Source organism: Salmo salar, chromosome ssa20 (genome assembly GCF_905237065.1).
Source record: "Salmo salar chromosome ssa20, Ssal_v3.1, whole genome shotgun sequence".
Taxonomy (NCBI): Eukaryota; Metazoa; Chordata; class Actinopteri; order Salmoniformes; family Salmonidae; genus Salmo; species Salmo salar.
The window spans coordinates 29,063,715-29,088,114 of NC_059461.1; the positions used below are offsets into that span (position 1 = coordinate 29,063,715).

At 43.3% G+C, this 24,400-nt stretch overlaps 1 protein-coding gene across 2 annotated transcripts in view; it reads right to left on the minus strand.

Annotated features, from left to right (window-relative positions):
• Positions 1 to 11,794, minus strand: part of LOC106580313 (coronin, actin binding protein, 1Ca) — a 73,299-nt gene extending 61,505 nt beyond the window's left edge. The window contains exon 1 of one of the 2 annotated variants that reach the window (XM_014161188.2): positions 11,620 to 11,794. The gene's annotated coding sequence lies outside the window, so the exon portion shown is untranslated. The remainder of the gene's footprint in view (positions 1 to 11,619) is intronic. The other variant, XM_045703168.1, reaches the window with a different exon arrangement.
• Between the last annotated feature and the right edge of the window lie 12,606 nt (positions 11,795 to 24,400).

The window sequence follows — 24,400 nt, forward strand, 5'->3', positions numbered from 1 at the left end:
TGTACCCAACCATAAACATCAATGCCTTTCTTAAAATCAATACACAGAAGTATATATTTTTAAACCTGCATATTTAGCTAAAAGAAATCCAGGTTAGCAGGCAATATTAACCAGGTGAAATTGTGTCACTTCTCTTGCGTTCATTGCACGCATATTCAGGGTATATGCAACAGTTTGGGCCGCCTGGCTCGTTGCGAACTAATTTGCCAGAATTTTACGTAATTATGACATAACATTGAAGGTTGTGCAATGTAACAAGAATATTTAGACTTACGGATGCCACCCGTTAGATAAAATACGGAACGGTTCCACTACATGTGGCCAGTCTTTAAGCATTGTTTCAGGCTTTTACTCTGAAAAATGAGGGAGAAACACCACTTTCAATGAGAGGAGAGGACAGTGGAAATTTCCAGACATGAGTCCTGCGCGTGACCGGGGCCGTGCCTTTCTGTTGACTAAGCTATTGTCCGGTTGAAATATGATCGATTATTTATGACAAAAACAACCTGAGGATTGATTATAAACATCGTTTGACATGTTTCTACGAACTGTTATGGTACTTCTTTGATTTGTCGTCTGTCTGTTGTGACCCTGCTTTGTTCCAATGGATTACTGAACAAAACGCACCAACAAAACGGAGGTTTTCGAATATAAAGAGGGACTTTATCGAACAAAACAAACATTTGTGTAACATGGAGTCTTGGGAGTGCAATCATAAGAAGATCAAAAGGTAAGTGATACATTTATCGCTATTTCTGACTTTTGTTACGCCTCTTGGCTGCTAACTGTTTGTAATGATTTGTCTGCTGGGCGCTGTTCTCAGATAATCGCATGGTTTGCTTTCGCCGTGAAGTCTTCTTGAATTCTGACACCGTGGTTGGATTAACAAGAAGTTAATCTTTAAACTGGTGTATAACATTTATATATTTTATGTATGTTTATTATGAGAATTTCTGTTTTGTTGAGTTTCACGCTCTGCAATTTCACCGGATGTTGTTTGAGAGTGGATTACAGAACAAAATGCGCTAACAAAACGGAGGTTTTTGGATATAAAGAGGGACTTTATCGAACAAAACTAACATTTATTGGGTAACTGGGAGTTTTGTGAGTGTAACCATATGAAATTCAAAGGTAAGTGATTAATTGTATCACTATTTCTGACTTTTGTTACTCGTCTACTTGGCTGGTTACTGTTTGTAATGATTTGTCTGCTGGGCGCTGTTCTCAGATAATCGCATGGTTTGCTTTCGCCGTGAAGTCTTCTTGAATTCTGACACCGTGGTTGGATTAACAATTAGTTCATCTTTAAACCGATGTATAACACTTGTATGTTTCATGAATTTTTATAATGAGTATTTCTGTTTTTGAATTTGGCGCTCTGCCATTTCACTGGATGTTGGCCAGGTGGGACGGTAGTGTCTCACACCCCCTAGAGAACCCTGGTTCAGATGATTCAGCCACCAATGCTACTTATAGGACACATCACCACACTCTATAGTCCTCTGTAAACTGGTCATCGCTGTGTACCTGTCGCAAGACCCACTGGTTGATGCTTATTTATAAAACCCTCTTAGGCCTCACTCACCCCTATCTGAGATATCTACTGCAGCCCTCATCCTCCACATACAACACCTGTTCTGCCAGTCACATTCTGTTAAAGGTTCCCAAAGCACACACATCCCTGGGTCACTCCTCTTTTCAGTTCGCTGCAGCTAGCAACAAAACACTCAAACTGGACAGTTTTATCTCAATCTCTTCATTCAAAGACTTAGTCATGGACACTCTTACTGACAGTTGTGGCTGCTTTGTATGATGTATTGTTGGCTCTACATTATTGCCCTTTGTGCCGTTGTCTGTGCACAATAATGATGTTTGTACCATTGTCTCATCCTTTATTTTATACCAGCCCCCGCAGGAGGCCTTGCGCCTTTTGATAGGCCGTCAGAAACTAAGAATTCGTTCTTAACTGACTTGCCTAGTTAAATAAATGGACAGACTTCTCCCCATCTTAGCTACTGATATCTCAACATGTTTTGACCATGACAGTTTACAATCCAGGGTTACTCCAAGCAGTTTTTTTGGCTGTGTGACAGAGGGAGAGCGAAAGTAACCAAACCAAGAAGTTAGACAAACTTGTTGCTGCGATAGTTTATCATCTCAACTGGTAGTGCCAGTCTTGACTGCATCAAATCGATGTAAAGCTAGCTAGCTACACTAACCAGCTAAGTTAGTTAGTTAGCCAGCTAGCAAGGATAATTGAGACTATTTTGCTGAGCTCCCAGCATCCTTAACTACAACAACTCCATTCATATTAAACAGCCTACCTGTTGGTTGATCAATGTAGCCTTCTCCTAACTTAGCCAACAATTCCGTAATTGTAATTCTATTTTGCATTGATTATAAATCTACCACGTCACACATGGTAGTGCAGCATTGATTGACCGACAATAAGAAGCGTGTAACCTAGTGTAGGCTTTTTTTGTGTAATTCTTTTATGGGGCGCACTGATAGAAATGGTCATAAAATGTATTTTATTACAATTTCTAATGTCATGGTGTATCCTTGTATGTAGCAACACCACAGATGTTAATTTAATTTTAGACAACGCATATTAAAATATACTTTTTCTCCCTCAAAAATGAATATTCTGGGCCTCCCGAGTGGCACAGTGGTCTAAGGCACTGCATCACAGTGCTATCTGTGCCACTAGAGAATCTGGGTTCGATTCCAGGCTCTGTTGCAGCCGGCCACGACCGGGAGACCCATGGGGGAGGCGCACAATTGTCCCAGCGTCATCCGGGTTTGGGGAGGTTTTGGCCGGGAGGGATGTCCTTGTCCCATCTTGCACTAGTGACTCCTGTGGCGGGCCAGGCGCAATGCACGCTGACACGGTCGCCAGGTGTACGATGTTTCCTCCAACACATTGGTGCGGCTGGCTTCCAGGTTAAGTGGGCATCGTGTCAAGAAGCAGTGCGACTTAGTTGGGTTGTGTTTCGGAGGACGCACGGCTCTCAACCCTCGCCTCTCAAGAGTCGGTACGGGAGTTGCAGCAATGAGACAAGACTAACCACCAATTGGATACCACGAAATTGGGGAGAAAAATAGGTTTGAGATTACTTGCAAGAGTATTTTACTAACATCCGTTTGGATATTTGAATATTCTAATAACCGTGTACATCCCTAAATGTAAAGAGCTTAACACTTATCTATAAGCTGGCCCTGCAGGCCTCCTGTCCTGTGTCAGTGCCGCACAAAGTGCATTATAGCACAACCAGTGAAGAGAATGACGAGACAGAAAGAGAGCGCGAGACAGCATGTGAAGTAATCAGTGATAACAGGAAAATTCAGTCCATTCCCACTTTCCTTGAGGGCACAGAAGGTTAGAGGTCTCCTCTCCACCAAACAGTCAAAGCGGTGTGCTGGGGAGTGGGGACTGCTGCCTTTTCTTAAACCAAGGCACTTTGTTATGCTCTGACATAAGGCTGGGAAGCAGTTACAGAAAAGAGAGGAAGAGTGGAAAAAAGAGCGAGAGCTCGTAATTGCACGAAGAGAGACAGAATGCCTCTTATTTCCCTTTCAGCTGAAGACAATCTAACACTATACATGGTTATGTTCATGCATCCCAATTTGGCCTACTACAGCATGGCCATTCCATTCTGTCTACAACTATTAGTGCCAAAACTGGTTTGTCAGTGAGAAGGCTGCCACACTATAATACTGCCCCGCCCTGACAATGCACCACAAGGATCACTGCAAAACAATACACACAAGGAAATAGACAGTGTCATTCAGGGGGAAAGGTTAGTTCACTGATCAATCTGAAATCATCCTGAGTAAAAGGGAAATTGTACACAGAAAGAGCCAGGAAAATGATGAGGAAGGGCTGTATCCTGTCTGATCCCATTCCCCCCACCCACCGACAGATCAGGTCAGCATCTCCTCTGCTTTAAAGCCCCATCGTGTATCTCCCTCCCCCTGTCCCTGTGAAAGCCACTAATAATTTTAAAAAGGATGGAGGGGCTAATCCGTGTACATGAAGAATGGGCAGGTGGTCAACCAATGCAAAGATTAACAATGTCAATCCAAATTGAATTGACTTTAAATATTTTTTTTTACCATCCACTCACTACAGAGTGGTTACTAGGGAACCAGACAGATGCTGATGTTATCAAGCACTGAAATTCATAGCTCACTGCAGGGAGCTCAATGACCAGGAAATCCCCAAAACACACGGTTTCCACTACTTACCACAGCCACAAAGTCAAAATTGGCTATATTTTAACAAGTCCTGTAACAAATTTGCTTTTTGGTTTTAGGATTAGACATAATATTAGTAGTGTGGTTAAGGTTAGTTTTAAAAACTGATTTTAATAAGATAAATTGTAGAAATAAGCAGGGTTTATGACTTTGTGGCTGTGGTAACTAGTGACAAACAACACACTATGTGGAGAAGGGGAGGGGTAAAGCCAGCCAAGGAAAGAGAATTAGGAAATCTACTAAACTATATGGAATTGTTTTAAGTAATACCAAGGATTATGTAGCTATTGGATTTTTAATATCCCTTGAATTATAAAATTGTAAAAAATAAAAAAGCTATTAGCCCATACAAACACATTGAATAACAGATTCCCTGCATGGAACAGATCGTTCTCTTCCCCCCCCCAAAAAAAATCTGAGATATAAAAGATCAGGAACCCTTTTTTTTTTACATTTCATTATCTGCCTTATTTTAGGCACTAAACTATCTCCATATATACACTTCCATACTTTTTTGAAACTAGTACCATGGACCTTCAGACAAGTCTTGAGGCTTGTGGGCGTCCTATAGCAGGGTTTCCCAAACTCAGTCCTGGAGCCCCCCCTGGGTATATGTTTTGTTTTTTGCCCTAGCACTACACAGCTGATTCAAATAACCAACTCATCATCAAGCTTTTATTTGAATCAGCCATTTACATTTACGTTTTTTAGCAGACGCTCTTATCCAGAGCGACTTACAAATTGGTGCATTCACCTTATGATATCCAGCCATGTAGTGCTAGGGCAAAAACCAAAACATGCACCCGGGGGGGCCAGGACAGAGTTTGAGATACCCTGTCCCAGAGCACAACGAAGAATACCATCGTGTTCATGAGAGTCTCAGCTTCCCACAGATATTAGTGTGTAGCCCCAACCGTTCGGACGCTACAGACTAGAGGTCGACCGATTAACCGGAATGGCCGATTACAAGTTCTCATAACAATTGGAAATCGGTATTTTTGGACACCGATTTGCCGATTTCTTTTTACACCTTTATTTAACTAGGCAAGTCAGTTAAGAACACATTCTTATTTTCAATAACGGCCTAGGAACGTCATTGGAACGACAGAGTTTTATCTTGTCAGCTCGGGAATTCAATCTTGCAACCTTACGGTTAATAACTAGTCCAACGCTCTAACCACCTGCTTTACATTGCACTCCACGAGGAGCCTGCCTGTTACGCGAATGCAGTAAGAAGCCAAGGTAAGTTGCTAGCTAGCATTAAACTTATCTTATAAAAAACAATCAATCATAATCACTAGTTAAACTAGTAATATCGTCAACCATGTGTAGTTATCTAGCCTGTCCTGCGTTGCATATAATCGATGCGGTGCGCATTCGCGAAAAAGGACTGTCGTTGCTCCAACGTGTACCTAACCATAAACATCAATGTCTTTCTTAAAATCAATACACAAGTATATATTTTTAAACCTGCATATTTAGTTAATATTGCCTGCTAACATGAATTTCTTTTAACTAGGGAAAATGTGTCACCTCTCACAACAGAGTCAGGGTATATGCAGCAGTTTGGGCCGCCTGGCTCGTTGTGAACTGTGAAGACTATTTCTTCCTAACAAAGACAGCCGACTTTGCCAAACGGGGGAGGATTTAACAAAAGCGCATTTGCGAAAAAAGGACAATCGTTGCACGACTGTACCTAACCATAAACATCAATGCCTTTCTTAAAATCAATACACAAGTATATATTTTTAAACCTGCATATTTAGTTAATATTGCCTGCTAACATGAATTTCTTTTAACTAGGGAAAATGTGTCACCTCTCACAACAGAGTCAGGGTATATGCAGCAGTTTGGGCCGCCTGGCTCGTTGTGAACTGTGAAGACTATTTCTTCCTAACAAAGACAGCCGACTTTGCCAAACGGGGGAGGATTTAACAAAAGCGCATTTGCGAAAAAAGGACAATCGTTGCACGACTGTACCTAACCATAAACATCAATGCCTTTCTTAAAATCAATACACGGAAGTATATATTTTTAAACCTGCATATTTAGCTAAAAGAAATCCAGGTTAGCAGGCAATATTAACCAGGTGAAATTGTGTCACTTCTCTTGCGTTCATTGCACGCAGAGTCCGGGTATATGCAACAGTTTGGGCCGCCTGGCTCGTTGCGAACTAATTTGCCAGAATTTTACGTAATTATGACATAACATTGAAGGTTGTGCAATGTAACAGGAATATTTAGACTTAGGGATGCCACCCGTTAGATAAAATAGGGAACGGTTCCGCATTTCACTGAAAGAATAAATGTTTTGTTTTCAAGATGATAGTTTCCGGATTCGACCATATTAATGACCTAAGATTCGTATTTCTGTGTGTTTATTATAATTCAGTCTATGATTTGATATTTGATAGAGCAGTCTGACTGAGCGGTGGTAGGCACCAGCAGGCTCGTAACCATTCATTCAAACAGCAATTTCATGCGTTTTGCCAGCAGCTCTGTTTATGACTTCAAGCCCATCAACTCCCGAGATTAGGCTGGTGTAACCCATGTGAAATGCCTAGCTAGTTAGCGTGGTGCGCGCTAATAGCGTTTCAAACGTCACTCCCTCTGAGACTTGGAGTAGTTGTTCCCCTTGCACTGCATGGGTAACGCTGCTTCGAGGGTGGCTGTTCTCGATGTGTTCCTGGTTCGAGCCCAGGTAGGAGCGAGGAGAGGGACGGAAGCTATACTGTTACACTGGCAATACTAAAGTGCCCATAAGAACATCCAATAGTCAAAGGTATATGAAATTCAAATCGTAGAGAGAGAAATAGTCCTATAATTCCTGTAATAACTACAACCTAAAACTTCTTACCTGGGAATATTGAAGACACATGTTAAAAGGAACCACCAGCTTTCATATGTTCTCATGTTCTGAGCAAGGAACTTAAACATTAGCTTTCTTACATGGCACATGCACTTTTTCTTTCTTCTCCAACACTTTGTTTTTGCATTATTTAAACCAAAATGAACATGTTTCATTATTTATTTGAGGCTAAATTGATTTTATTGATGTATTATGTTAAGTTAAAATAAGTGTTCATTCAGTATTGTTTTAATTGTCATTATTACAATAAAAAAATATCGTCCGATTAATCGGTATCTGCAGGTTTTTTGGTCTTCCAATAATCGGTATCGGCGTTGAAAAATCATAAATCGGTCGACCTGTAGCTACAGACAGAAGAGGCTGTACCAACTTCAGACGAGTCTTGTGAGCATCCTAGAGCAAAACAGAACACCATCGTGTTCGTGAGAGTCATTTTTCATTGCAGTGGTCATACTATTTTTATAGGCCAAACTGCTCGGTCGCTACACAAATGTTTTTGTGAGGAGACCGATTTTCAGGATGTCGCATGGTCTGACAAACACCGCTCCAGCTCTGCCACCACAGATGCAGAAGGGCGATATCGGCTATTGAGACGCAGCTCATGCAAAAAACAGATCTCTAGTTTAATGAATGTCATCAGGCTCTGGTAGCATCAGCTTGAATTTACATGCCGATCAAAGCTCTAATCAAATCTAGACACATTTATATGCTTTATGACACTTTTGGTTTGGGAGGGAAATACCGATGGACATTTGTAAAATATTCAACCCTAGTCGGTGTGTGCACATGAAGTAGCCCTACATAACTTGGCACAGATTAACCACATGCCCATCAACACAAACGACCACTCTGGAGTGGAGCCCCCCCCACCCCACAGTGTCTGGCATTATGTTGTCCCAAGGCTTTTCTCTCTGTACTGTCGCCTCAATGCTCTCGATGCACTGGCAGACTTTGCCTTTTGTCACTCAGAACGCATAGAGAGACGCCACCTAAATCCTCTTCCCGTAACCAAATCCACAGTGTACCATTGTAATCAAATTCCAGCTACATTCCACTGCTTTTCTCAACAATGAGATAAGGTGCTGTTTTTTCACCATTCTCTGTTCCTCGGTGACCATGTGGTCTGTGCTCTGCTCTTTGTAAAATACCACAAGGGCACAATGTCAGCAGCACAGTTCAATGGAATGTTATATTGTTTTACAAACTTGGGACTATGCGCTCAAGGGCCAAAAAGACTGAATCCTGGGAAATACAGACAAAGCCAGTGCAACAAGACTATCCACTGGAACTGATCCACTTATTTCCCCATCTATAGTGCATTCGGAAAGTATTCAGACCCCTCAACCTTTTCCACATTTTGTTACGTTACAGCCTTATTCTAAAATGGATTAAGTTGTTTTCTCCCCTCGTCAATCTACACACAATACCCCATAATGACAAAGCAAAAAACTTTTTTTTTTCAAATGTCCTAAAAACACTGAAATATCACATTTACCTAAGTATTCAGATCCTTTACTCGGTACTTTGAAGCACCTTTGGCAGCGATTACAGCATCGAGTCTTCTAGGGTATGACGCTACAAGCTTGGCACACCTGTATTTGGGGAGTTTCTCCCATTCAACCTGTTTTCACTTTGTCATTATTTGGGGAATGTATGTAGATTGCTGAGGATTTTTTTGTTATTTAATACATTTTAGAATAAGGCTGTAACGTAACAAAATGTGGGAAAAGTAAAAAAGTCTGAATACTCTCCTAAGGCACCGTAACCATCTATGCTCGGACGAACGAGACATTTAAACTATGTTAAAACGGCACATTAAATGTGAAATGAGGATGAGGTACAGCAGCATTCACTATTTCACCTTGTTCTGGAAGGTCAGGATCTGGTACAGAACCTTACCAGGGACTAGCCTAAACTACAAGAATAAAATGTCAACTGTTTCAAAAGGAGAACATTTGTCTATGCGTGTACTTATCCAACTTAATTCCAAGACTTGAGAAAGCCCACTCCACAAACCCTATGAAGCTACTTAAATCAAGACAGCCTTTAGGCAGAGAACCTAGGCCACACAGCACAGAAGTTTAAGGTGAGAGGTTCTGTTGTTCTACATCCACCAAGACAAAATCCACTAAATGAAAGAAGTCAAATCAAAAAGTGTGGGCGATAGTTGTGATGAAACAACCAGTTTTGACCAGATGGATCCACTGCCACAGAAATCATGCTGAATGGTGTGCTCATCAGATCAGTGCATTCTCCTGGCCACTTCCCAAATGAGTCACGTCTACAGACAGACAACACACATCACATGACATCTTGGTCTCAAACCTCAACTAGGCCTGTGCAGTCCTATGCATGTCTCAAACCCTGGTTCTGACATGGTCAGTCAGGTCCTCCTCCCACGCTGAGCCGTCATCCAGCCAGCCATGGCCCATTTCACCAGATGTGAGCCATGGGAGGAAAAAGAATAACGGGAAGAAATCACGATGGTTTGTAACTGCTGGAACTTCAGAGCAGGTTTGGGAGCACACACACAGAACTGGGCAAAGGAAATGCAGCTGGCCAAAATTCCATTACAGTTGGCTTCCCAAAAATGAGGAGCGGTGGATACTGTTGGCAAGACATGAACACCTTTCCATGATGGGTCATGTTTACAGCACCAAAGGTACTTGTGCCTACTAGCCCTAATCAAACAGAGACTAATGCTGTTGGGTGTGATAATACCAGCAAGAACTGGGTGTGATGCAAAAACTCAGAGCACATGTGCAGCTTTGAGTGATGGTTTCTTGATACCTCCACAGGGCAGAAAATAATTGGTTGAATAAACATTGCTGATGTGTAGGCCTACTCCAAATCGTTATGAAAATCCTATTTAAAGTTGTAAAATGTTATTTCTTTATAGAGGAGTTGTCTCAGAAGACGTAAGCCCTTCACCATGGTGATGTGGCCTCGGATAGCACCACCTTGCACAGACAGGACCCGACACAAACTCAAGAATGTGAGATGTGAACCGAGGTATGCAATCTGAGTTACCATCAGGCAGAAATGCTACCTGAAAATGTGCATGTTCTTGTTGTGTTCTCCCAAATTTCCTAAGGACCTTCATCTTGGAATCCATTTATACAAACGCGGCTGGAGGGGGGGGTTCGAGGATTCATTCGCCAACCCCCACTCCCTCACGCTGCATCCTCTGTAGCCTAACACTTCGGTGCATCTCACGCTTAATTTCCCTCTGTATTCTGACCCACTTCCTCTCCCAGCCAAGCCATGGGAGGTGAGGGGTAACTTCGGAGTTAACAGTGGTGCGGTCTGAGTGGCCAGCCAACCTGCCAGCCAGAGGTTGATGTGTCCTGACATCCAGACCAAACATGAACGTGGTGTTAACATGTGCCCCTCAGGTCAGACTGACAGCTAACCAGTCCTGCACCCACAATGACTCACTCATTCTCCAATGGAAGGGAACTCCCAAGCTGCTTACGCAAACACACTTCTTTGCAAATAGTTCTGGAGGGCGATCGAGGCTTATAATAGGCAAATCCTTCTGGTCTGAAAACCAAAATCCCTCAAGTAAAATCAATGTTATCATAGATCAAAATGCGATTTTTGAAACGGCCTGAAAAGTCTAAGGCTGATCAAAGCTATGGCTGTTCAATCCCAGTAACAGATATAAGTAGGTTGGCATTATACAGGGCCATTCACGGTGACCCTTCACCTCGGTTAGTGAGAAAAGCCATAGCTTAATTTTTATGGGCGATGTCAGATACAAAGAGGGACGCATAACGTCTTTATGGTCAGACTAAAATATTTGTATACAATTAATTTTAACCAATCGATCCTCGAAACATAGCTGTGCCAGTAGTAGCGCAGCTGTGCTGTGGTGACAATGTGCTTTTGTCTGGGAATTTGAGTGATTCCTACACTAATTACAAATGAGGTTATATCTGTGGACAAAAAACGATTTTGATTATGCAAAAAAAGGTTGCAAACCTGCACTCATCAGCAACACTCAGCTTACATTGTAAAGCTGAAAGATGAAGTTCAGCTGTCTGAATCAATACTTTCCAGTTAACTAGCTAACGTTACTTCCCTAATATTAAATAATTTTGTTCAGTTTGAGGCTAAATTACATCACCCCATCCTCGTTTTAACTGGAACCACAAGTTAGTTCGGTTCATCACAAACGATTACATTGTCGTGGAATAATACCCTACCACAATTGGCTGCTGGACTGGCCATTCATTCCACATGGTGGATAGCTAGTCAGCTAATGGCTATAAGTACTAGAGGCAAAAAATGTATCTAGTTAGCTACCTAATTTAGCTAGGTAACTAACTCATTGGCGTTGAAAACTTGGCAATCCCAATTAGCTGTAGCTTTCCTCACTGAATTCAAGCAAGTGGTGCCTCGCTAACTAAAGCAAAGACGGCACAGATTAATACAATAACCAGGTCGGAACTGTGTGTACAACATTATTAAAGATAAAGCAAAAAGACTTACCTTCCAGATCAAAGTACAAATATCCCTGACTGCTGAATTATCTAAAAAAGGACTGTGGACGTTTACCCAATTGAATCCACCGCTAATGCCGCTGACAACTCGCTTGTGCAGTCTTTCCCTCTGTCACTGCTGCACCGGACGCAACGCCCTCTCCTAGCCCCATTCCCCGCCTCAGGCATGGCTTGGCCAGGCATGTTTGTAAAAGATGAGCAGCAGCCAAGGCCACCAATCACAATCACCGTTAGAGCTGGTTCAGGGAGCAAGACACATGCCTCCAATATGTAATTGTTAATGTGATAGTGTGTTATAATGAATAACATAAAAAGGAAACCCAATTGTTTTTTTCTACCTAATAACACATCTACTGTATGTTGATACAATGTGATAAATATGAACGCCTTGAAAATCTGAAACTTGAAGAGCAATAAGCATTGACATAATCCCCCTCTCTTTCTTTTAATGACAGATGTGTACAACTTGAAGGCATGGGAGTGGTTGGCGCACTGTCCCTTATAAAAAGTAATGTCCCAGGGCCAGTAGAAGTAGGCTGAAAATCTATTCTGACTGTACCTATACAAATGTCACCCAGACATAGTAAAAGGGCAAGAGGGCAGTGTACTGTAGTGTGTTGCTATAACCGCCTCTAAAGCTGTTGACAAATGTTGTTTAGAGATATTTTAGCTAATAGATTAAATAGAACATGATTTGAGAACAAAATCTACCTCAAGAATTTGTTATTCTGCTTGCCACAAGATGGCATCATTTTACAAATCCACATAAATAGCGTCTGTATCCGTCCTATCAGCCACCAAATGTTTCCCAGAGCCTTGTTGCTTAGGCCCACGAGAAGGTAGATTTGGAGGGGATTGGGATAAATCATATAACTAAATGAAAAACAATGTTTTGGACCTATGGATCAGAAAAGCCTGTGATTACCAAATACTTTCAGCATACAAATATTTCAAATATACACGTTTCTGATTCATGCACATGGTGCCCTGTTATCTTTCATTCATCCCCACTTACAGTAGGCTATGTCACATAATGCACAATTCAGATGAAAACTTGTAAAGCTCCTACCTTTTCTCACAGATGGTTTCCTCTCCGGTGTCTTCTCTGGGGATTTCTTGGGGGTGTCAAAAGCCGCCAACATTTGAGCCACATTCACAGACTGGGGTTGCTCTGAAACTCCATCAGGTTTTGCTTCCAATGGCTTTGTCATATCCGGATGCTTCAGCTTTTCTTGTAGTAGAATGTTCTCCTTTTTGAGTTCAGAGAGAGGCCTTGATTTAGGATTATCCTGGTGTTTGTCAGTCTCTGAGACAGTTTGGTCCTTGTCCTGGGTAGACTTTTCATCAGAGTGTACTACAGTGGTGCTCTCTGAGACTTGCTCTGACACAAGCTCTGTTTTTAAAGTCACATCTTGAGACTGAAGCTTCTCATCTTTGTTTTGATTATCCATACTCTCTTGGCTTTCTTCTGATAGAGCACTCCCAGTTCCTACCGAGGCAACCTCAACAACTGGGATGTGTGTTATTTGAGGAGGGTCCTTCATGGTCTTAGCCTCCTCCATAGACTCAGCATGCAAGGCCTCTGAGATGCACAGCCTGGGTGCTGGTGGAGGAATCTCAGTGACAGTGATAGCGCTTGGTGATTCATCTATGTTGTGCAAAGGCAGGGGTTCTGTGGTTTGATCATCCTCTTTATTGCAGAATGGAGACTCAGTAGACTCAATAATGACCTCATCAGACACTGAAGAAGAGGCAGGTTTTTCTGTGATGACCTCACTCCTAGTGGAGGGCCTGCCTTTAACAGGCAGACTTGTCTGTGAAGTCTCTGGTGATGGGGTCTCAGCTGGGGGAGTATTTTTCATCGGCTTCCCCTCATTTTGGGGCGAGGCAGCTGTTGTTGCAGAGTCCTGCTCTGAAGCCTTACAGTCAGCCTCATCCATCAGTGATGACATTCCCACGTCTCTATCAGTGACAGATCCAGTCTCCAGAGGTGGAGCTGGTGGGCAGATGATATCTGTAGAGTCCTGAGCAGTTTTCCCTGCCTGGTCACTTTTTGTCAGGCTTTGTGGATGAATCTCCTCATGGCAGGGCTTAGTGTAAGCTTCTGCTCCAGGGGGTCTCTCTGTTGTGCATACAGAGGATGATGACATTATGGTTTCCTCCTCAATATGGCATTGTAATCCAGGGTTATTTTGATCTGATGGAGCTGTCTTTGCAATATCAGCGGATGGTTTTGGTGTTGTTTCCTTGGCAGCAGGTTTTGGTGTTGTTTCCTTGGCAGCAGGTTTTGGTGTTGTTTCCTTGGCAGCAGGTTTTGGTGTTGTTTCCTTGGCAGCAGGTTTTGGTGTTGTTTCCTTGGCAGCAGGTTTTGGTGTTGTTTCCTTGGCAGCAGGTTTTGGTGTTGTTTCCTTGGCAGCAGGTTTTGGTGTTGTTTTCTTGGCATCAGGTTTTGGTGTTGTTTCCTTGGCATCAGGTTTTGGTGTTGTTTCCTTCACTGCAGGTTTTGGTGTTGGCACAGCCCCTGTCTCCACAGCCACTGGATGAAACTTTGTCTCAGGTTGCAGCTGGTCATGGTCATCAGACTGGTCCCTTGACACAGAGACCACCTTTTTAACTTTGGAGAGATCTGGAGACGGCTCATTTTTGTTTATTTTCAGGAGCTTCTCCAAAATGGAGCTGGGCTCCTCTGTATGCCCCATGGGCAAGGCTTCTTTGTCCCTTTGAGTGGTAGGGTCAGTTGTAGGGGATCCTGCCCCTTCCAGCTCACTTTGTTTGTGATTATCATTCAGGTCAGGCTTAATGTCACACCTTGCTTCCTCTGACACTTTATTTTCTTTCTCAATGTCACCCTTGTTTTCATCTCCAAGTGGCTTTACGTGTCCCACTGTTGGAGGGTCATGATTCAAGGTACCACCCACAGCTAACAAAGACTTTCCCCCTTTTGTCTTTTTCAATGGTGATTGAAGTTCAGCCTTGTAGGGGTCTTTCAGCTCTCTCAAATCACCTACAGCTCCATCAATACACTTGGTGTCTCCATCCTCAACTGCCTTTGAGGGTTCATTTTTCATTTTCATTTCCTGGTCTTTCTGAACAGGCAACTTCTTTCTTCCTCCCTCTTGAATGACGTCATCAGTAGTTTCCGTATTAGTCCCACCCTTGCCGACTTTCACAGAACCTTCTTTTTTGTATTCCATGGTGCTCTCACCCATTGAAACAGTGCCATCAGTTTTCGCCACAGCTGGATTATACATCTCACCAGTAACTCCCTCTGAAGCAGAACAGGAATTTTCTTCCTGGTTTTTCTGGTGTGGAGCTGTTCTCTCATCTCGATGGTCCATCTTGGCAGTTTTACCCTCCTTCTTCTTCTTCTCTCTCACGTTTTGGGTGGATTGTCTGGGTGTTCTGGCCTTCTCCTCACACTGTGTGTTACTCTCTGGGCTATGGCTATTGTACTGATCCTGTTGAGTCAGTGGAGCAGTCCTGCCTCCCTCCTCTCTTCCCTCCTCTCCTCCAACCCCTCCCTCTCTCACCTCCCCCTCCTTGGAAGGACTCACCCCTTTCTGAGTGCTATGTTTTTTCTCTGCCGAAGGTGTTGTTGGCTCCATGCCTGGACCTTCATTCAGACTTTTAGCATCAGCTATCCCTGGGTCCTCCCCGGCGTTACCGGCCTCCTCACAGGGGCTTCCTCCCTCCATGGCACCACCTATATCCCTGCCTGCTTGCCCTAGGTCGGGGCAGGGCCCCCTCTCCTCCGCCCCTCCACTGCTGGCATGTTCATCCCCATCCACCTTGTCTTGATTCTGTCCAATGCTAGTCTGTGGACAGAGACAAGCTGTTACCCTCCTCACTCTGAAGTAGCAGTCTACAATAATGCCATAGCTTTGGCATGCCAGTCCAGCAGCATGTATTTAACTGTAGACCCTGTGCTCTGCTCTCCCACATCCACTCCTCTCCTTCTTTTCTTTCAAAGCAGGGTGTATGATTATACCTGTCCCACTGAGAACAGGCAGAGATAAAAAATATGAGCTGGAAACATGAGAAGTAGAGACAGGAAAAGGAGCAATGTAATCAGATATCAGGAACAGAGCAAGGTTCATTTACTGTGAAATAGCACAAATCTGATCATGTGTAGACACAGTGGATACATTATATACCACTAGTCCATTATGTAACACTAAACAGGAGCCATTTACATGGTCTGGTCTGGCTAAGCATCTTATGACCACAACCGCTCTAAACCCCATTGATTGTTCATGCTTTTGCAATGTCAACCCTTATAGGGTCAACTTAAGAAAAATACATTGGTGTCACAAGATTTCTCCTTCTGAGGATGATCATGTCAGCTTGTAGGACCTTAGCCAGGCATGACAAATTCTGATGTACGTAAAAGTAGAGGTATGACATTAGTGAAGGAAATTACGCTAATAAAAAGGGTTAGGATAGATCATCCCAAATTAACACATTTAATAGTAAGTGGGTGACAGGCATGCAGGACATGGTCCTTTGATTCTAGTATTTGAGATGGTCAGAGTGAAGCCTGACTCCACAGCAGATGAAGCAGAGGCATATACAGTTGAAGTCGGAAGTTTACATATACCTTAGCCAAATACATTTAAACTCAGTTTTCCACAATTACTGACATTTAATCCTAGTAAAAATTCCCTGTTTTAGGTCAGTTAGGATCACCACTTCATTCTAAGAATGTGAAATGTCAATATAATAGTAGAGAGAATGATTTATTTCAGCTTTTATTTCTTTCATCACATTCCCAGTGGGTCAGAAGTTTACATACACTCAATTAGTATTTGGTAGCATTGCCTTTAAAATGTTTCAAACGTTACGGGTAGCCTTCCACAAGCTTCCCACAATAAGTTGGGTGAATTCTGGCCCATTTCTCCTGACAGAGCTGGTGTAACTGAGTCAGGTTTGTAGGCCTCCTTGTTCGCACAACTTTTTCAGTTCTGCCGACACATTTTCTATAGGATTGAGGTCAGGGCTTTGTGGTGGCCACTCCAATTCCTTGACTTTGTTGTCCTTAAGCCACTTTGCCACAACTTTGGAAGTATGCTTGGGGTCATTGTCCATTTGGAAGACCCATTTGCGACAAGGGCTTTAACTTCCTGACTGGTGTCTTGCGATGTTGCTTCAATATATCAATATAATTAACCTGTGCTTCACAGTTGGGATGGTGTTCTTCGGCTTGCAAGCCTCCCCCTTTTTCCTCCAAACATAATGATGGTCATTATGGCCAAACAGTTCTATTTTTGCAGTGTCAAACCGTAGGCTTTTTATATGGCGGTTTCGGAGCAGTGGCTTCTTCCTTGCTGAGCAGCCTTTCAGGTCATGTCGATATAGTACTCGTTTTACTGTGGATATAGATACTTTTGTACCCGTTTCCTCCAGCATCTTCACAAGGTCCTTTGCTGTTGTTCTGGGATTGATGTGCACTTTTCACACCAAAGTACGTTCATCTCTAAGAGACAGAACATGTCTCCTTCCTGAGCGGTATGACTGTTGCGTGGTCCCATGGTGTTTATACTTGCGTACTATTGTTTGTACAGATGAACGGGTACCTTCAGGCATTTGGAAATTGCTCCCAAGGATGAACCGGACTTGTGGAGGTCTATCATTGTTTTTCTAAGGTCTTGGCTGATTTCTTTTGATTTTCCCATGATGCCAAGCAAAGAGGCACTGAGTTTTAAGGTAGGCTTTGAAATACATCCACAGGTACACCTCCAATTGACTCAAATTATGTCAATTAGCCTATCAGAAGCTTCTGAAGCCTAACCGACTTGCCAAAACTATAGTTTGTTAACAAGAAATTGTGGAGTGGTTGAAAAATGAGTTTTAATGACTTCAACCTAAGTGTATGTAAACTTCCGACTTCAACTGTAGACGATTTAAACTCTCTAGTCTTCAACTACACTGATAATAATCTCTTTCTCTTTTAAATTACATTTCTGGAGATTTCTTTGTCCATCTTTTCTTAACAAAATGTATTTCCCATCGTTTGGATTGAGAGGACATTGGATCGGCAAGTTATTTTTGTTTGGAGGAAACTCAATTTATCACCGGATATTTGTTCTCAATAATAGTAATGGACTGACCTACTCAAAATTAAAGCCTATGCAGGAAATCTTAAGAGATTACTCCCTGTGATTTTGACTCTGTCCAATACTATATATTTAATTTCTGAAAGCAGTTTCCATCCAGTAAATCTACTGGTTATATTGGACATTTAGCTTTTTCCTTAATTATTTTTGTATTCTATCCATTGTTATTTAGGAGGCTGTTGTAGGGGCACTAGCAATCCTGGATCTGGTGTTTGTCTGTCTATGGTTTTAGTTGCTTCAGTTGCCTAGTCAGTTGTACAACTGAATGCATTCAGCTGAAACGTGTATTGTGCATTTAACCCAACCCCTCTGAATTGGAGAGGTGCGGGAGGCTGTCTTAATCGACATCCACGTCATCGACACCAGGGGAGCAGTTGTTGTTAAGGGTTAACCAGTGACCGTTTGGTGCTCTTAACCGCTAGACTACCTGTCGCCCCGATCATCGCATCGCTTCGTAAGCAATCTTAGCTTTCGCTCGTGTTGCTGGTGAGTGTATCAGTTGGTCCTCAATGTTACAGTGCTATTTTCTCACACTGAACTGCAGTGGTCATCAGAGAGAATGATGAAGCACAATGGAAAGAGGTCTGGAACAAGAGTCTGTTTCCTGTCAGTGCCCCTACTCTACTTTCCCTGTCTATTAAAGCAGTGGCTGCTGCTTCCTTATCATATGGCTCCACTGAACATTCACCAGACAGAGACAAGACTGGGTGAGAAAATGTTATCTAACAGCCGGTCACTGTGTAGAAATACAAAAAAGTTGAAAACATGTTGAAATCTGTGCGTGCGTGTGTGTTTGAATGCAATTTGGAATGAAAATGTGAGAATTGACAGAACAATATGTATCAAAGTGTTACAATACGTTTACATTACAGGTATATACATGATATATCACTCAACCCTGAGTCCATTGTTTGAGTAGTGTAGCTGAAATTAAGATAAAAAGTGTAGCCTACCATTATTTTTCCTCTAGAGAGAGAGAAACAGGTGAGGTTCCAAACGTAGTTTTCTACAGCATTGGTACATCAAGCTCACGGTGCAGTCACAGCTATGCTGAACTCTCTGGTAGACTGTATGAAATAACTCATGTAGGAGAAAACTTTCCTTCCATCACACACCAGTCATGTGAAAACTGACGACTACACAGGCTCACCCTAAAATCACCCTCAGCTCAGACTCCTGAGAGTCCTGCAGGCCCCATCAGCACCATGCTCACCGAGGAGGACCCCCTGCCTGAAGGCAGCTCATCCCTGGCTACAACTACACCATTGTCCTGTACCCTTCTGTCGTAACGCCCAAGGCAGATCACTTGATCGCCTTGTGCTCTGCTGCCCCAACTCAAACCAGCAACAACAAGCCAGGAAGCACAAGCAAAAAAGTTATTCCAGTCTTACAGTAGCATCCTGAATGAAGGCAGCATACAGTAGGCTACACATTCCCAGCACTCTGGTAAGCTGACTGGAAAGGCAGCCAGGGTTAGGCCTGGCTCCTTACAGTTACTACAGTGATGGATATAGTTTTGATCTGTCCTGTGTTTGTGTAAAAAACGCAAAGGACACTGACTGATCAGTTCTGTATCCCAGCCGAATGCTCACCCAGGACTGACAGAGCACTCTTTGTTAGTTGGTTGGTTATGTCGAGTCCTCCCTCAACTGCACTAGCAATGGGAGGCTTATATTCCAGCTTTGTGATGTCAGACCCCATTTGCCTAATACAATAAGTGTCTCGTCAAGGTTTATCAATTAAAGCCAAGCTCCCAGTTTCTAATTTCCATACTGTGGTGAGATACACACAGCACAGTGACCTGTAAACTCTATAAATCCACAAATCCACCATGAAAAGCCTTACTCCTCATCAACTCATTCAAGATGTGTTTATGTTGAGTTCTAGAGCACCTTTCCACTCAATTCTTTACATTTGGAGCTGTTCATTACTAGACAAGGTCTGATATCCCCTTATCATGGCCAGGTACAGTACATCCAGAATGAATAAGGGATAAGTTGGAACAAAACATAGGCATACACAGCAGACTCAGATTGTTAGAGCATTGGGCCAGTAACCGAAAGGTTTGCTGGATCGAATCCCCGAGCTGACAAGGTAAAAATCTGTCGTTCTGCCCCTGAGCAAGGCAGTTTACCCACTGTTCCCCAGGCGCTGAAGATGTGGATGTTGATTATGGCAGCCCCCCACACCTCTCTGGTTAAATGCGGAAGACACATTTCAGTTGAATGCATTCAGTTGTACATCTGACTAAGTATCCCCCTTTCCTTTCGACAGATCTTCTCAGAGTAGACAAGTAATTTTCACAGAGTAGGCTTTGATTGTGAACTCAAGCTGAGATTTTTTTTCAGAGGGGAATTTCTAATCTCCTAGGAAACAGCACGAGAGGTCTGGCTCAGTAGACAGTGAGGACCCACTGGGCTTTTGGAAATGTGGGTAATATTTGGTTGAGACATTGATCAATGAGATTTCAACCATTATTCACCCACTCAAAAAGACAGACTGAATTTTGTTGAATTCCCAATGTGTTATCATTGTGCTTCAACCATCTAAAAGCACAACCAAATTCCAATGGAAAAACAAATGTCCGATTTTTGGTTTAGTTCTCATCTAAATGTGTTATCTTGGTTAAGATGGAGACGTGAATCCAACATCTCAATTATTAATTTGTAGACAAACTGGAATTTTTGGTTAACATTTACATTTTAGTCATTTAGCAGACGCTCTTATCCAGAGCAACTTACAGTAGTGAGTGCATACATTTCATACATTTTTTGTCCCGTACTGGTCCCCCGTGGGAATCGAACCCACAACCCTGGCGTTGCAAACACCATGCTCTACCAACTGAGCCACACGGGACCACATTAAGTTAAGATGGAATTAAAACCGGACTAAGTCAGTGTAACAGATGGAACTCTCCAACCAAAGATTTCCTTCAAATGTTGATATTTGGTTGTGTTGACGACCAAACACAATTCAATATCCAGTTTGTCTAGAAATGTATAATTGATATGTTGGATTCACGTCTCCATTTCAAGCTAAATGAAAGAATAGTCCTAAATCTAATATAAATCAAACATTAAATGAACTTTAAATAAAATTTGATTTGATTTAGTCCTATTGTTTAACTTAGATTTTTGTTTGAGATGGAGATGTGAATCTGATATACACTGCTCAAAAAAATAAAGGGAACACTTAAACAACACAATGTAACTCCAAGTCAATCACACTTCTGTGAAATCAAACTGTCCACTTAGGAAGCAACACTGATTGACAATAAATTTCACATGCCGTTGTGCAAATGGAATAGACAACAGGTGGAAATTATAGGCAATTAGCAAGACACCCCCAATAAACGAGTGGTTCTGCAGGTGGGGACCACAGACCACTTCTCAGTTCCTATGCTTCCTGGCTGATGTTTTGGTCACTTTTGAATGCTGGCGGTGCTTTCACTCTAGTGGTATCATGAGACGGAGTCTACAACCCACACAAGTGTCTCGGGTAGTGCAGCTCATCCAGGATGGCGCATCAATGCGAGCTGTGGCAAGAAGGTTTGCTGTGTCTGTCAGCGTAGTGTCCAGAGCATGGAGGCGCTACCAGGAGACAGGCCAGTACATCAGGAGACGTGGAGGAGGCCGTAGGAGGGCAACAACCCAGCAGCAGGACCGCTACCTCCGCCTTTGTGCAAGGAGGAGCAGGAGGGGCACTGCCAGAGCCCTGCAAAATGACCTCCAGCAGGCCACAAATGTGCATGTGTCTGCTCAAACGGTCAGAAACAGACTCCATGAGGGTGGTATGAGGGCCCGACGTCCACAGGTGGGGGTTGTGCTTACAGCCCAACACCGTTCAGGACGTTTGGCATTTGCCAGAGAACACCAGGATTGGCAAATTCGCCACTGGCGCCCTGTGCTCTTCACAGATGAAAGCAGGTTCACACTGAGCACATGTGACAGACGTGACAGAGTCTGGAGACGCCGTGGACAACATTCTGCTGCCTGCAACATCCTCCAGCATGACCAGTTTGGCGGTGGGTCAGTCATGGTGTGGGGTGGCATTTCTTTGGGGGGCTGAGCCTCATTTTGTCTTGTTTTAAGGACATTACATCAAAGTTGGATCAGCCTGTAGTGTGGTTTTCCACTTTAATTTTGAGTGTGACTCCAAATCCAGACCTCCATGGATTGATAAATTGGATTTCCATTGATTATTTTCTTCTCTTTCATTCATTCAGATCTGAATGAATGAAATAATCTTATTAAATACTTTTTTCTTTACATAGTTGAATGTGCTGACAACAAAATCACACAAAAATAATCAATGGAAATCCAATTTATCAACCCATGGAGGTCTGGATTTGGAGTCACACTCAAAATTAAAGTGGAAAACCACACTACAGGCTGATCCAACTTTGATGTAATGTCCTTAAAACAAGACAAAATGAGGCTCAGTAGTGTGTGTGGCCTCCACGTGCCTGTATGACGTCCCTACAACGCCTGGGCATGCTCCTGATGAGGTGGCGGATGGTCTCCTGAGGGATCTCCTCCCAGACCTGGACTAAAGCATCCGCCATTTCCTGGACAGTCTGTGGTGCAACGTGGAGCGAGACATGATGTCCCAGATGTGCTCAATTGGATTCAGGTCTGGGGAACGGGCGGGCCAGTCCATAGCATCAATGCCTTCCTCTTGCAGGAACTGCTGACACACTCCAGCCACATGAGGTCTAGCATTGTCTTGCATTAGGAGGAACCCAGGGCCAACCGCACCAGCATATGGTCTCACAAGGGGTCTAAGGATCTCATCTCGGTACCTAATGGCAGTCAGGCTACCTCTGGCGAGCACATGGAGGGCTGTGCGGCCCCCCAAAGAAATTCCACCCCACACCATGACTGACCCACCGCCAAACCGGTCATGCTGGAGATTGTTGCAGGCAGCAGAACGTTCTCCACGGCGTCTCCAGACTCTGTCACATGTGCTCAGTGTGAACCTGCTTCATCTGTGAAGAGCACAGGGCGCCAGTGGCGAATTTGCCAATCTTGGTGTTCTCTGGCAAATGCCAAACGTCCTGCGCGGTGTTGGGCTGTAAGCACAACCCCCACCTGTGGATGTCGGGCCCTCATACCACCCTCATGGAGTCTGTTTCTGACAGTTTGAGCAGACATATGCACATTTGTGGCCTGCTGGATGTCATTTTGCAGGGCTCTGGCAGTGCTCCTCCTGCTCCTCCTTGCACAAAGGCGGAGGTAGCGGTCCTGCTGCTGGATTGTTGCCCTCCTACGGCCTCCTCCACGTCTCCTGATGTACTGGCCTGTCTCCTGGTAGCGCCTCCATGCTCTGGACACTACGCTGACAGACACAGCAAACCTTCTTGCCACAGCTTGCATTGATGTGCCATCCTGGATGAGCTGCACTACCTGAGCCACTTGTGTGGGTTGTAGACTCCGTCTCATGCTACCACTAGAGTGAAAGCACCGCCAGCATTCAAAAGTGACCAAAACATCAGCCAGGAAGCATAGGAACTGAGAAGTGGTCTGTGGTCACCACCTGCAGAACCACTCGTTTATTGGGGGTGTCTTGCTAATTGCCTATAATTTCCACCTGTTGTCTATTCCATTTGCACAACAGCATGTGAAATGTATTGTCAATCAGTGTTGCTTCCTAAGTGGACAGTTTGATTTCACAGAAGTGTGATTGACTTGGAGTTATATTGTGTTGTTTAAGTGTTCCCTTTATTTTTTTGAGCAGTGTATATATAGTTGAGTTACATTTTAATCATATATCAATGCCATAATTGTCCAGTGATTTACATTTTAGTCATTTAGCAGACGCTCTTATCCAGAGCGATTTACAGTAGTGAATGCATACATTTCATGTATTATTTTTTTTATTTTTTTGTTGTTGACTGGCCCCCCGTGAGAATCGAACCCACAACCCTGGCGTTGCACATACCATGCTGGCGTTGCAAACACCATGCTCTACCAACTGAGCCACAGGGAAGACCACAAGGTGATGTGCTGCTATAGACATACAGTATAAATATCATAGACTCCTGATGCAATATCTTCTGTAGGGCCATCATCATTGTCCAAACTGCGCTCCTCTGTAATAACTATGAACAATAACTGATGGCCCACTCTCCCAAGCACAACAAATAGTTCAGATGAAAGATAACAGATTCGGTGGATTTACGATTTGTGGACGCATACAATGTCTGTATTAGACAGAGTTGGGGGAGGGGGGGGCAGCGAGGTCGGGGGGAGGCGATATCCTCCTTTTAATTAGTTGAGACCTGTCGGACATTTCCACCCGACCTAATTAAAGCGCTCTGGCCCAGTTGCGCAAGCAGCCATGAATTTATGGCCGATTCCATCAACTCCATGGGCCTTTTCAACACCCTCGGTTTTCAAATAATGTAGCGGGCTTGGGCTGATACACGATAGCAACCAAAGCCCATGTAAATCAGTTTATAGCATTCCATCATTGGTTAATCAGAGTTCCTCATACTGACATTGGCTGTGGCCTCAGGGCCTATGGTACCAACTTTAGAAAAGTAATTCCAATTTCTACTCTTTCCTCTATTACTAATAGGGATATAGACCAAATGGGGCAGTTCTATGCAATCTTATAGCCATACCAACTTTATCAATATCAACCATCAGACAGAGC